Source organism: Rhamphochromis longiceps, linkage group LG15 (assembly GCF_057381845.1).
Source record: "Rhamphochromis longiceps isolate RC_006_pf linkage group LG15, R_longiceps_female_GT1.1, whole genome shotgun sequence".
NCBI classification, from domain to species: Eukaryota; Metazoa; Chordata; class Actinopteri; order Cichliformes; family Cichlidae; genus Rhamphochromis; species Rhamphochromis longiceps.
Window position 1 is genome coordinate 25,414,656 of NC_140571.1, and position 13,909 is coordinate 25,428,564.

General features: G+C 41.2%; 1 long non-coding RNA gene across 1 annotated transcript in view; it reads right to left on the reverse strand.

Annotated features, from left to right (window-relative positions):
* The window catches only part of LOC146652771 (uncharacterized), a 5,136-nt gene extending 1,774 nt beyond the window's left edge, over positions 1 to 3,362 (reverse strand). Inside the window, exons 1-2 of the long non-coding RNA XR_014907698.1 lie at positions 1,530 to 3,362; positions 344 to 1,387 (exon numbers count right to left, since the gene is read on the reverse strand). This is a non-coding gene — a long non-coding RNA (uncharacterized LOC146652771). The remainder of the gene's footprint in view (positions 1 to 343; positions 1,388 to 1,529) is intronic.
* Positions 3,363 to 13,909: the final 10,547 nt, after the last annotated feature.

Consider the following 13,909-nt stretch of genomic DNA (forward strand, 5'->3'; position numbering starts at 1 on the left):
GAATACCATATTTTTAGATTATAAAAAGAAAACAGTAAGAAAGAAGTTAGCTATAGGACATCATCTTTCATTGAGCACAATGGCTAGCTGCTAATAAGCTAGCACACGCTCCGACTTAAAAGTTGGCAGCTACACAATTTCTCCTCTAAAACAAGGCACTTTTGAAAAGACCTGGCTATATTGTCAAAAAAAAATAGTATTCAAGCAGAGAAGAGAATGGTAGCACCACCAAAAGTTCAAAAAACAACTGTTACAAGCTTCTATGATAAATAGCATTGCCATAGATTTAGCTGATAAAGAAATACACAATTGGATATATGAAAAAAATAATATGTTACCTTACCTGAAGGTGTAGTTTTATCCAAAAAGTACAGAGAGGCCAAGAGCAGCTGCATTCATTTAGGTGATCCTGAAAGAGCGCAAAATTTTCAAAGAAGGCGGACCGTTGTGTAACTCAGTAACTTTGTCTTCTTGTGACAAAGACTGCTTTGAGAGAAAATAATTTAGGTTCACCACACGAATAATAATTGCAGTAACGCTGGAGTGCTACATTTGCGTTGAATGAGATTAAAAATAATGTTTAAGCTTAAAGAGGGGCTTGAATTTATTTCTTTGACTTTACAAATACTTAAGTGCAAAAATGTACTCCTCCTACCCCCGGTGCCCCAACAAACTCATTCATTTTGTGTTCAGAATCAGCCTCTGCTGGTTTTGAATAATTTTAGGTTTACACAAAGAAAATCAAATTAATTTGGTATTTTTTAATTGCATTTGTGAACAACTAACATAATTTGCATGTGTTCTTTGAAAGGAGGACCTGAATCTGTTTTTTGAGTGCATGTACTACAGGGGTATGTGCTCTGTCACTCAGTGTTTTTGTTTAAATAAAATATTACATAATAATAATAATAATGATAATAATAATAAGCATCATCATCATCATAATCATCATCATAATAATAATAATCACTTCTATAGTTGAGTTTTCATGTTAAAAGTGGGGACTGAAATGAAAACAGTGCTTTGAAGAAACCACCGAAAGCCAACAGGTGTGTGAGAGGTGTGATCCTCGCAGACTCTCACTCGTGTCCATATTCCCTAATTGCGTTGTGGTTGATCTTACATGATGTTCCTTTAATGGGGACTCTCTGAACAGATGCCCTCTCGCTTCCCAGCTCTGCAGCAGCACATTTAAGGTGAATTAGATTTTTTTCCCTCCCTCCTCTCTTCGCTGGTTCATGCAGCGGGGGAAAGGGGCCATTAGCCTCCCCTCTTCAGGCAAGGCGGGTCTGACATCAACACTGCAGTATTATTACTGCAAAGAGCCGCTGATGGAAAACACTTGGCCTGCTCCGACGAGCCATTTCCATAAACATTTACGCTGGAGCTGCAGGTAATAGGACAGAGGTGTCGTTTTAGTGTTTGTGGAGAGAAATGGAGAAGATAAAGTGAAATCTGATGCAAATGGCAGATGTGAAAGCGCACGGAGGTGCAGCTCGGGAGTATGACACAAGAATACATTCCGGCACCTGCACACGATGAGTTGCTGAATTCATGGAAAAATGGTCGCTCATTCTGGGCTTTGACTGATTTCCATAAAGTTTTTCTGTTGAGATAAAGTGGGAATTTTGGTTTATCAAAACAATCTCACAGCAGAAGTTTTAGAAGCATTTCAGAAGTTAAAAAAACATGTTTCATTCGAAGAGCTGGAAAAAATGGAAACGTGAAGGTTCAGTCTTTATCTCATCTCTCTGTGAGCTGATTGTTCAGGGGGTTCTCTGGATTGGTATTCCACACGCATGCAGGCGACTGAAAGAGGGAGCGCGCCCTCACCTGGTGGATCATTACCATCATCACCAGCCCGGGTTATCTGGATATCACATCTAGACGAAATTCGACTTGATTTAAAAACCTGTATGTGTCCATGGACAGTAAATTTAATCAAGGTGTTTATACTACAGGTTCAGCAGTACCGATTCTATATCCTAATGCATGTTTTTTTTAAAAAGGGCATATATAATTATTTTTTCCAGTCTTTTCTTTTGGAGCTTCACAGTAGGGTTCAGCTTTACTTTGTCTTATTCCAGCTGTTCTAGAGGAACAGCTGCTGCTAAATCTCAGAGAGTCTGACAGAGGAGGTCTGGGACACGAAAACGTCTGATCCAATCTGGACTAATTTAAACTTTTGAGACACAGGGAGGAGATCCAGGGTGAGCGACCAGGCTGGAGAGATCACATGTTAGGTAGAAAGGTAAAAAGTCCACATATAATTATTTACCTTTGTTCAACATCTTTTTTTTTCTTTTCTACATCATATTAAAATAAAAAATTCTACTGTATAACTTATTCTACATCTCCAAATGCAGTCATTAAGAGCTATAAAACTGTACAGTCAAAACAGTTTTATGGATGCCAGTGAAGGAAATTAGCTTATTATAAGCCAAGAGTGCAGTGGGAAAAACTCCACTGAATATTCACAACTGTACTTCCACCTAATCAAAATGGTAAATAAGAGAGTAAACAACAAGGCAGTGGGAAATTATGTTATGAACCACTTCTAAAAATCTCAGCTGCAACTAATTTAAGCAACAGAAACGAAGCAAAAACAATCCTGCATCCGTTTTAGTTGTAGCTGTAAATAGCAGGTGTGTTCTGTAACCTGAGGCCAGATGGGCTTTTATGCATTGCTGTCACAGGAAGAGTGTAAGCTAGATTGCAGATGTCCCCTAAACGCGTCACGTGAAGGCACTCATCAAGATACTGTTTTAAAGAGAGGGCAGCTATAAGTATCACTCTGTTTTAATATTCTCCATCCAACTGCTTTGGAAATGCTAGAACCGAGGACAGGATAAACTCGAGCAAAGCCCCACAGATCTCACTATCTGCTGTTTATGAGCAGGAGGAGGTGCAAAAGACAGGCGCTGATGTGATGAACCAGACCGAACCCCTGCACAGAGAACTTGAACTGTTTGCTTCAGGCTGCAGATACTGAACACGAAGAGTAAAATGTGGCAGGACAAAAAACTCCTTTATTTTCTATGCAATAGTGTTTTGTTTTGTTTTTTTAATCAATTTGTGATAGCTGTGCCTTTTTTTAAAATTTTACTGAGGATTATATCTTATGAGTTTTTTGGATGTGGATTTAATTTTCTGTATTTGTTATGTAATGTTTTTCTTCTTTTTATATTGTTGATGGATTTCATGAGAGCATATCTGCAAATTAAATTTCCCAGTACAGCTATTAAACTGACTGAACTGAAATGAGTGAAGTTCATCAGTGGGAACAGAAAATGTGTGAAATTAATTAAAACTTTGTGAGAACAAGTTTATGGCAGATTAATGAAAGTTGGAAAAATACCTGTTTGGCAGTTCTCATCTGAGACAGTTTGAGCCTCATTCAGACAAGTGTGTTTCTATTTAATTCAATTTTATTTTATTTGTATAGCACCAAATCACAACAACAGTGAACAAGTTATTGTTATTTGGTGCAGGTTATTGTAAGGTGAACATCATACAGTAATGCAAACAGTTGATCCCCTATGAGTAAGCACTTGGTGACAGTGAGAAGGAAAAACTCCCTTTTAACAGGAAGAAATCCCCAGGAGAACCAGGCTCAGCGAGGGGCCGCGACTGGCTGGGGGTGAGGGGAGAAAGTCAGGTCAAGAGACGCACTTTAACATTTGCAAGGAACGCGAGTACAAATCAAAGAGATGTTTGCGACAGAGACACAAACTTTTAACAAAAAATATGAGAGAAAATCACAGTTGTCGGTTAATTTTGCACAAAAACAGCTGATGATTAAAAGTAAAATGTCCTTCAAAGAGCTACGTCTTACTTCTATAAGCTGAATACATTTCAGAGCCTGTACTTTTGTTTTATTTAGGTAAAGTTGGAACAGTACTTCAGTGCTTCAGAGCTTTTCCAACACAAGTATCTGTAGCTGCACTCGAGTGAAGAATGTGTGTCCTTTTGCCAAACAAACGCATGTTTGTATATGTTTGTGTATGTTTCAATTTCATTCTTTAACTTTTGACTATGACATTACATTATTATAATGCTACATGGTACATATATAAACTGGGCTAGAGGCAGCTAACACGAAAAACTTGAAGGATGAATTCAAACCAACTTCGAGACTAATTTCATTCATATGTTTAGACAAGCCCTATTGATGTATTTGGTGTAAAATACTGTTCTCACCAGAGCTCCCCAGGTCCAGAGCTCCTGTCAGATGTGGTGGTTTAAATTTTTTGCTAAAAAATGAAGTAAATTATCAAAAAGAGGAAAGATAAACTACTGAAATATACCACAAACAGTTTCAAAGAGACAGAAAAAGAAAACACAGGAAGCAAAGCAACTAAAAAGAGATGAATAGAGGAATAAAGATGTAAAATCACTGCAAACAGAGGATGTAAAAGGATGTCTACTTACAAAATTACCAAAACACAAGAGACTTTAAAGGGGCCCTGAGCTACACAAGACTTCAGAGAGATGCAAAGTAACTAAAAAGAGACACAAAAAGAGCAAAGAGATGCAAACAGATCACAAAATCATTTCCACACCAGCACTGGAGTTGTGGACTTCTGATGGAGGTGTACATATGAATCCAAATATCCAATAGTTCATGTTTAAAAATAGACAAATACGAAGAAATCACCAATAAAGGCAAAAAATATCACTCAAGGAGATGGAGAATGAAAGGAAAATGCAAAATGATGAAAATAAAATCAAAGAAAACAGAGATTGGAACACAAAGGGCTATTACAAGATCTCAAAAAGACACAAGGAGGTTAAAAAGAGGTATAAAAGTAATTTTTAAGACAGAATAATTACAGAATCATAGAAGAACCACTTTTAGGTTGAAAATGGATAAAGAAGATTCAGAAAACCAGACGAACACACAAAAACAAAGACACTAAAAACTGTTCACAGTACTTTGTGTGGTTTTCAGACCAGGTGTCGGTGTTTTTTCCACAACTCCCTGCTGGCACCTCGGTTCATTACCAAAGCCTAAAATGATTTCTGAAGCTGTGTTAACACCTTAAGCACAGACTTTATTTTAGAACAATCACTTCAAAGACAAAATACAAACAGCTAAAGATCACACCACACAAGACCTCTGCTCGTTTAGACTGGAACTATCCACACTCAGAGTCTGAGGCACACGTCACAATCAGCAGTGTCTGAGCATGAACTTCACACCAGGTCGCTGTAGGTCCTACGTACGTATTCAAATGTCATTTTATCTCCTTCAGCCTCTGCTTTCAGAGTCTGATCCAGAAGCTGATTTGTGTTTTCATGTGTTAAATTCACACTTTCACACTCAAGCACAGGGAGCACTGCACACATGAGATATGATCTGATAAACAGAAGCTTAATAAAGGCGCGATAAAAAAAAAGAAGGTCTATTTGTACTGTAGCTTTGGTCTAACAAAGACACTGGCTAAACATGTAGTGCGCCTTTGATTAGCTGATCCTTTAGCCTACTCATGAAAAGCTCAGCAGGAATTCACATCGTACAACGGAGCAATTTGTGTCTCCAAGGTTGTGATGTGTCCTCCGTGGCTCGCACACTTCTTCATATCGGAGCCTCTTTGAGTCTGTTTCTGCCCATTGTGCTGCAGGAATAAAGACCTGCCGGGTTTCCGTTGTTCCTCTCCTCTGAAGCGCTCACAGGCAGCTTTCTGCATCTTATTTCCTCCTCTTTTAGCGGAATTTTTACTTATTTTTTTGCCTGTTACGCTCATTGGTGGGAAGAACGTTTGAGTTCTTGTACCGCATGGAAAGGTTTCATTATTTTTATAGTGAAGATTGTCATAAACAGCCAAAAGTCCGTCTCCAGTTATTTAAAAATACATCCACCAGAATTTTAAAGGAATCAAAGAGGCTAGACTACATCATTCCCATCCCTGCTACCTTTGAGATATACAAATCTGAACTTCTGTTAAAGCCTGCTTCCTCTTGGCTCCGCCCCACAAATAGATTTAGAACTAACAACACATCAACAAAGGCACAGCCTGCTTTCCTCAGGTTAGACCCTGCTCGTAACCGTTCCATTAGGGGCCATCGTACACTGTAAAACAAACAACACAAATGAAGTTGACATGAAGCGATGACGATCTGGTCCTGATGTTTCTGAACAGGAAAAGGAAGAAACTGGATTTGAGATTTAGAGGTTAGTATTTACTTTAAAAAACGAAGAAGGGAGGGCCGGAAAAATGAATGCGGGGAACATACAGTGGGGCAAAAAAGTATTTAGTCAGCCACCGATTGTGCAAGTTCCCCCACCTAAAATGATGACAGAGGTCAGTAATTTGCACCAGAGGTACACTTCAACTGTGAGAGACAGAATGTGAAAAAAAAAAAATCCATGAATCCACATGGTAGGATTTGTAAAGAATTTATTCGTAAATCAGGGTGGAAAATAAGTATTTGGTCAATAACAAAAATACAACTCAATACTTTGTAACATAACCTTTGTTGGCAATAACAGAGGTCAAACGTTTACTATAGGTCTTTACCAGGTTTGCACACACAGTAGCTGGTATTTTGGCCCATTCCTCCATGCAGATCTTCTCGAGAGCAGTGATGTTTTGGGGCTGTCGCCGAGCAACACGGACTTTCAACTCCCGCCACAGATTTTCTATGGGGTTGAGGTCTGGAGACTGGCTAGGCCACTCCAGGACTTTCAAATGCTTCTTACGGAGCCACTCCTTTGTTGCCCGGGCGGTGTGTTGTGGATCATTGTCATGTTGGAAGACCCAGCCTCGTTTCATCTTCAAAGTTCTCACTGATGGAAGGAGGTTTTGGCTCAAAATCTCACGATACATGGCCCCATTCATTCTGTCCTTAACACAGATCAGTCGTCCTGTCCTCTTGGCAGAAAAACAGCCCCATAGCATGATGTTTCCACCCCCATGCTTCACAGTAGGTATGGTGTTCTTGGGATGCAACTCAGTATTCTTCTTCCTCCAAACACGACGAGTTGAGTTTATACCAAAAAGTTCTACTTTGGTTTCATCTGACCACATGACATTCTCCCAATCCTCTGCTGTATCATCCATGTGCTCTCTGGCAAACTTCAGACGGGCCTGGACATGCACTGGCTTCAGCAGCGGAACACGTCTGGCACTGCGGGATTTGATTCCCTGCCGTTGTAGTGTGTTACTGATGGTGACCTTTGTTACTTTGGTCCCAGCTCTCTGCAGGTCATTCACCAGGTCCCCCCGTGTGGTTCTGGGATCTTTGCTCATCGTTCTCATGATCATTTTGACCCCACGGGATGAGATCTTGCGTGGAGCCCCAGATCGAGGGAGATTATCAGTGGTCTTGTATGTCTTCCATTTTCTGATGATTGCTCCCACAGTTGATTTTTTTCACACCAAGCTGCTTGCCTATTGTAGATTCACTCTTCCCAGTCTGGTGCAGGTCTACAATACTTTTCCTGGTGTCCTTCGAAAGCTCTTTGGTCTTGGCCATGGCGGAGTTTGGAGTCTGACTGTTTGAGGCTGTGGACAGGTGTCTTTTATACAGATGATGAGTTCAAACACGTGCCATTCATACAGGTAACGAGTGGGGGACAGAAAAGCTTCTTACAGAAGACGTTACAGGTCTGTGAGAGCCAGAGATTTTCCTTGTTTGAGGTGACCAAATACTTATTTTCCACCCTAATTTACGAATAAATTCTTTACAAATCCTACCATGTGAATTCATGGATTTTTTTTTTCACATCCTGTCTCTCACAGTTGAAGTGTACCTCTGGTGCAAATTACTGACCTCTGTCATCATTTTAGGTGGGGGAACTTGCACAATCGGTGGCTGACTAAATACTTTTTTGCCCCACTGTAACAAGCCACCCCCCCCAAAAAACAAGTATCCATAACTCGAAATTTCTAAAAACGAAACTCGAAATTTCGAGTTACTTTTCTCATAATTTCGAGTTAATAAATCGAAATTTCGAGTTAGCGCTGCCAATCAGTAATCTACGTGAATGAGGTCACTTTCTTGTTACCCGGAAGCATATGGCGCAGAGTAACGCGCACTCAAAACCGGATCGCAACACATTGGCGCTTTCGCGAGTACGTTTGCTGATAGTAACGCCATTTGATTTAGCTAATAACACAAGGATTTCATCATTTTTGAAGCCACGCTGAAAGTACTCAGCAATCCGTGCATTCATGACTGGATGTAATACCGGTAGCTTAGCTGTAGCATTTGTACCTGAGGGCTTCAGCTTCCGGGTAACAAGGAAATGACATCATTCACATAGATTACTGATTGGCAGCGGTAACTCGAAATTTCGAGTTGCTTTTCTCAAAATTTTGAGTTAATAAGTCGAAATTTTGAGAAAATAATTCGAAATTTCGAGTTATGTATCCTTCTTCTGTTTTCTAAGTGGCGGAAACAGGCTTCCATAGAAAGCAGTCTTCTATGACCTCGGTAAAAATTTCCTGAGTTTATGGGTCAAATTACAAGTTTCAGATCACAGAGAGTAAAACATGATGCTCACTGGACTCAGAGAGGAGGATAATTACTGTATATTCATTGGCTACCAACCCATGATTGATGTGCGTGGCGTCCCTCGGTTTGCCAGTCAGATTCACCCCACACTCGTGACTTCAGATTTTAGAAAGGTAAGAACTTCATCTTCACAGCAGGACTTCACAAACCAATCGGTGACCCTCCAGCGTCGTGAATGTTGACATCTTTAGTGTCTATCTCCTTCTGTGGCCAGCTTATTATCCCATCTATGGGTGGACTGGATCTCACGCCTACCATTGAGCTGGTTTCTCAGCACCTATCTTATCCTCTGGAGGCATTTGACTGTGACTGACTTTCCCTGGCCTGTGGGATACCCAGCTGTGTGTATCCCCTGTAATCCGTTTCTCTGTCACAGTTTGGTCACACTTGTCCACGTCGTAAAACGCCCTGATATCCTTACTGTTTTTTTGTTTTGTTTTGCCTGTCCCGTTTGGCTCTTTTGCCATCAGAATTATTGTCTAAAGGCGAAGAAAGGTGCCCAACGGATTTACTTTACCAAATGGACCATCCCAGCCTTGCCGTAATGGTTTATTTGATTCACCTTTTATTGTTTATTTTATTTTATTTTCACTTGCTAAATACGGGACAGATTTGACTGGGGAAAAGAAAGGGGAGAAAGAAAGAGGGAAAGAAAAACAGCAGGGAAGAGGGACGGGGATAAAGGGCAAAAAACAAAAAACTACAAAATAAGCAGACAAAAAATACATATATCAATCACCTGGATCACCTGTTGAGAAAGAAAAAAGAGACAACAAGCAGAAGAGAAAAAAAAGAGCAATACAATAAACAACATCACGATGATATATGGGAATATAACATTAAATACTAAATATTAAACATTATTGTGCAGCACGTAAGATCGACAGTGCACAGTGTGCAGACCGCCCTGACTTGGCAGCAGCAGGGAGGCCCCACATTCCAGACCCCAATCGGACGGCCAACTCCTCCTCCTAGCCCCCCCGCTCCAGCAGGCTGCAGAGAACAGTGGTGTGTGAAGACTCCAAACCTCCCTCCGCCCACTCATATGTAGTGTTGATGCATGTGTGTTCTAAGGTGCATTTAAAACCCAGGAGGACATGGAGCTACCTGCCAGAGAGCAGCAGGTAAGTGCATAGCCCCTCCTGATAGCCCTCAGTGTCTACATGTATTTAAAATTGAGAGGTGGGCAACGACGCCAGGGGTGAGGTTGTACACCCTGATGGTCTATTGGATTCCGTGTAGTGTGCCCACCCCCAAGGTCCTATGTGTATGTATGTGTTATGAGAGTGTGAGTAATGTGAATGTCTAAGTTGTGGGATAAAATTCAGGCACAGGCAGCCAGAAGGGGACAAAGGGGGGAGGGCCCCTACTCCAAGGCCCTGCATGTGTGGGTGATTGTGGTGGAGCGGGAAGAGGGAGGCAGCTGGAGATGGGGAGGGAAGGAATGGAGGGGCAAGTGACCCCTCCCTCCCCCGCTGACCCCAGTAGGCACCCCCACACTCTGCAACCCGCCAGGTAAAGGGGGCCCAGGCCCATCCGGACTGGGGCCCAGTTCGGCAGCGCCGCCTGGCCCCACAGAACCTGGGACAGCCCACCCGACCCCACCACAGAGAAAACTGCACCCACCCCGTCATCCACTCATCTTCCAGACTATACACAAGACAATAGACGCCCAGGCTGAGATCTTCCTCCACCTCTCCTATATCTCCCCCTCCTGCAGAGTGATGTCCTTACTGTAAGAAAGACAAAACAAGGTCACAGGGAAAGATCAAGAGTCAGTCGTGTGACACTTGCTGCTGAAAGTTTCTTACATCATCCTGATTTTGACTTTGGGTGCAGGTGGTCTGCGTGGTTTAACGGTTTGCCCCATAATCTTTCCACTGAGTGTCTGATTATACCACTTAATACACTGATAAGTGTTTATTATAAAGGAATATGTGAGTGCATTTCATCCTTTGGGAACCATTAATATCTGTTAAGAAATTAATGCCAGTCGAGATGTTTCAGTCAGCAGAGCAGCAGTGCCGCGTGAGCGCCAGCCCACTAACATGGTTTAAAACCCACATGTTAATGAGGGGTTCCGAATGCCTGCCAGCACAACCCCACTCTGAAAATTTTGGGTCATTTATCTGCTAATGTATTTGTTTATTTATTCCTTTGTATATCTGTTTGTTCACTCGTGTTATTAAATGAGTTAAAATGTCCTTGAGCTCCATTATGGCCATCCCAGGTCGTGTTGATGGAGCAGCAGCAGCGGGTCTGTGACTCTGGCGGGCTCCAGCGCTCTCACAGTCCGCACACCCAAACAGTCACAGGATCAGTGGTGAATTTACTCACGGCAGCTAATTGAAAAGGCTGCTCCGCCGCTCTGAAACGCTCTTGGCAGAGGTAAAGCGGTTTAATTGAGCTAAATTTGTCTCAATTAAGGCGCTCACTTAAAAGCAAGAGACGGCCCTGGCAGCAAGCCTGGTGAGATGCAACGGTGAGGGGTCCTTACCTGCACATTAGAGAGGTAGGCATTTTAATAACAACACACACACACACACACACACACACACACACACACACACACACACACACACACACACACACACACACACACGTGCACTCTCCCTCCTCCTCCCCCTCCTCCCTCTGTTAGTGACTCAGTGGAGTGGGACTCAATTATTGTTAATGGAAGTTCACTGCACATTTTCAAAAGGGAACCCTTGTCTGCTGCAGATGGGCTGATCTGTTCACTGAGTTTCAGTTACACAAACAAGTTCAACTTCAGCTGGAGGATCCAAACAAAAAGGCTCTGATGTTGCCTTCAGGGCTCATTTTCTTGTTGTCTTTTCACCTGAGGTGGAAAGAATGTTCACACTTTTTATTTTTCACGGCAGATCTAATTTTATTACTTTTATTTTAGGAGAGTGACAACAAAGGAATTCTATTATTTTTAGTTACACCAGTTTTTAAAGAACAAATGCATCCACAGCAAATGACATAAAGCCCAGAAATAAATTCAGTTATTTGAGAATCTCCCATCTCTTTTAGAGGCCCAAATCCTAATCTGATAACGTGGGAAACATGTAAAATATGGTCCGCAGAAGACCAGATAAAGGCTGTGTTGGTACCAGGATTAACGTCTTAGATGTGTCCACGTGATACCTATACAAACACACGTGGGATTTAATAATGCAGCACTCTGTTTTTGGCCTAGTTTGGGAAGAGCTGTCCTCTGTTTTGAAAACTAGTTGCAAATGCATGCAGGGTTGGCTTTGTGATCATTCCCAACATGTATGATTTGTTCACACCTGACTGATTGTTGTTTTAAAGCATGGTGGAAGAATACACAAAGCCTTTATCCAGCTAACCCTAAATGACTCTTCCTGAGGTACTAGCCCCCAGTTTGGATACTTTTAAATTAAGCTACAAACATCCCTTTTTAGCAAAGTTTATCATCAACATTGGATCAAGTGACCCTGATCTGAACACAGCAAGCCATGCTGTCATGCTCTTTATAGAAAGAAGAAGCTTTCTCCTGACACACCACACTAGGTCAGTCTTTTTCTAGCTGTGCTGTCATGAGCGTTAACCTTTCAGCCTACAGTGTCTGAGACGGGGCTCACCTGGTTTGTGCGATTGCACGGGAATTAACCCTTTTGAGTGGGACCCTTTGTTTGGGGCTGCTCACAGGATCTAAAACAGCTGACAGTTTTCATATTTCATATTTCTGGGATTTTTTTCCTAGCATTGTAAAATCAAATTTATTTCAGGGACATTTAAACTTTCACCACATTGGCCTTGAAAACAGCACAGTCAGCCACTATGGATGTCCTTTTCTCCTCTTTATCTGTTAGTATTGTTAGAAATAACAGGCATAAAATGACAATTTCGAGCTAGCAGCAATTCAACCAACATCCCATTAGACAGAGCTACACAGGTCTGAGGAAGGGCACTTGAGCTGCAGTGCTCCCATAAACTGCATCAAATGATTTGATTATTTGTTTATACCAGCGTTTGGGCCCATTCTGCTCACGCTGATTGTGCCCGTTTATCTTATTAAAGCTGTGGAAGAGCCCATGTTTCCTGAAAAGGACAAAGAACCAACCTTTATTTTTAGTTTGATTTGTAATAAACGAATGATTTTCTTTCTTTTTTTTGTGAAGAAAAAATTACCAGTAGTACGTTGTAAAGGCTCTGGTTCTTTTGTTTGCCTGGTCAGCTGTGGAAAAACCTTCATACATGCTCACAGATGGATAGTAGGTGATAGTAACAAAGCCAGAGACAGTTTGTTACTCCTACAAAAACAGCATTTAACGCAACACTGAGTAAAGTATCACAAAAACGGTAAAGGACACTTAGGCCAAAATGTCATTTACCTAACTTACTTTTCTAGTTATTCTAAATATTCTTAACTATTAAAACATGTTTCAGTATCCTGCTCTGTTTGCACACTATGACCTGGGTTTGCCACTTATCTGTACTTCAGTTATAATAACTGTACAGTACTGTTTTGGTAACTTGTCCATGATGTAAGTATGTAAAAAGTTTGTGTGTTTCTGTTCTTTGTCCTGTGTTCTGTTCTGTTTGTATTTGTATTTTTTTGCTGCTGTTACAACTACATTTCCCAGTTGGACAATTAAAGGATTATTCTATTCTATTCTACTTTTCCTGCATTGTGGATCAGTTTGTTGAGCCTGTTGGCCTCTCTGTCACTGATGCTGCCCACCACCCAGTGGACAACAGGAAAGCAAATGGCACAAATAGAAGATCTCCACACACTGAAGGATCTGAGCTTTATGTTCTGCCCTAACAAATGTCTTGTCATGTCTTCTAACCTTTAAGCAGCCGATTTGTGTCATTTCATTTGTTTTGTACCAAATAGGTTGGTAGGATTTAGCCCTAAAGCCGTATATCTGGAGAGCAGGCTAGACTGCAGTTCCTCTAATGGAAACATTAAATGTGTTTAAATATCACCGAACTGGACTTTTCAGTTGTGTTTGTGCTGTTGGAGCCTTTCGGAGTATTTTAAAGGAGCGTTCTGACAAATAATATGGCTTCGTTTGCAGGTCATTAAAAGAACAAACAACAACAATTAAAAAAAGCTGGGACCAAAATGCTAGCAATGACACCAACAATATCAGTGGGTGACATCACAGGCATTTTTTATATTGTTTTTTTCAACTGTCTGGTTTTCCACAGGAGTGCCACCAAACAAATAAAAACACAAGAACAGTTTCACTGGGTTGTCCACAATGTTTCGTGCACTACATTATCAGTACAGAAAAAATAACTTTATGACATTATTTATTATTATTAACCTTTATTTTACCAGGAAAAGTCCCATTGAGATTAAAAACCTCTTTTTCAAGGGAGTCCTGGCCAAGAGGCGACAACATGTTAA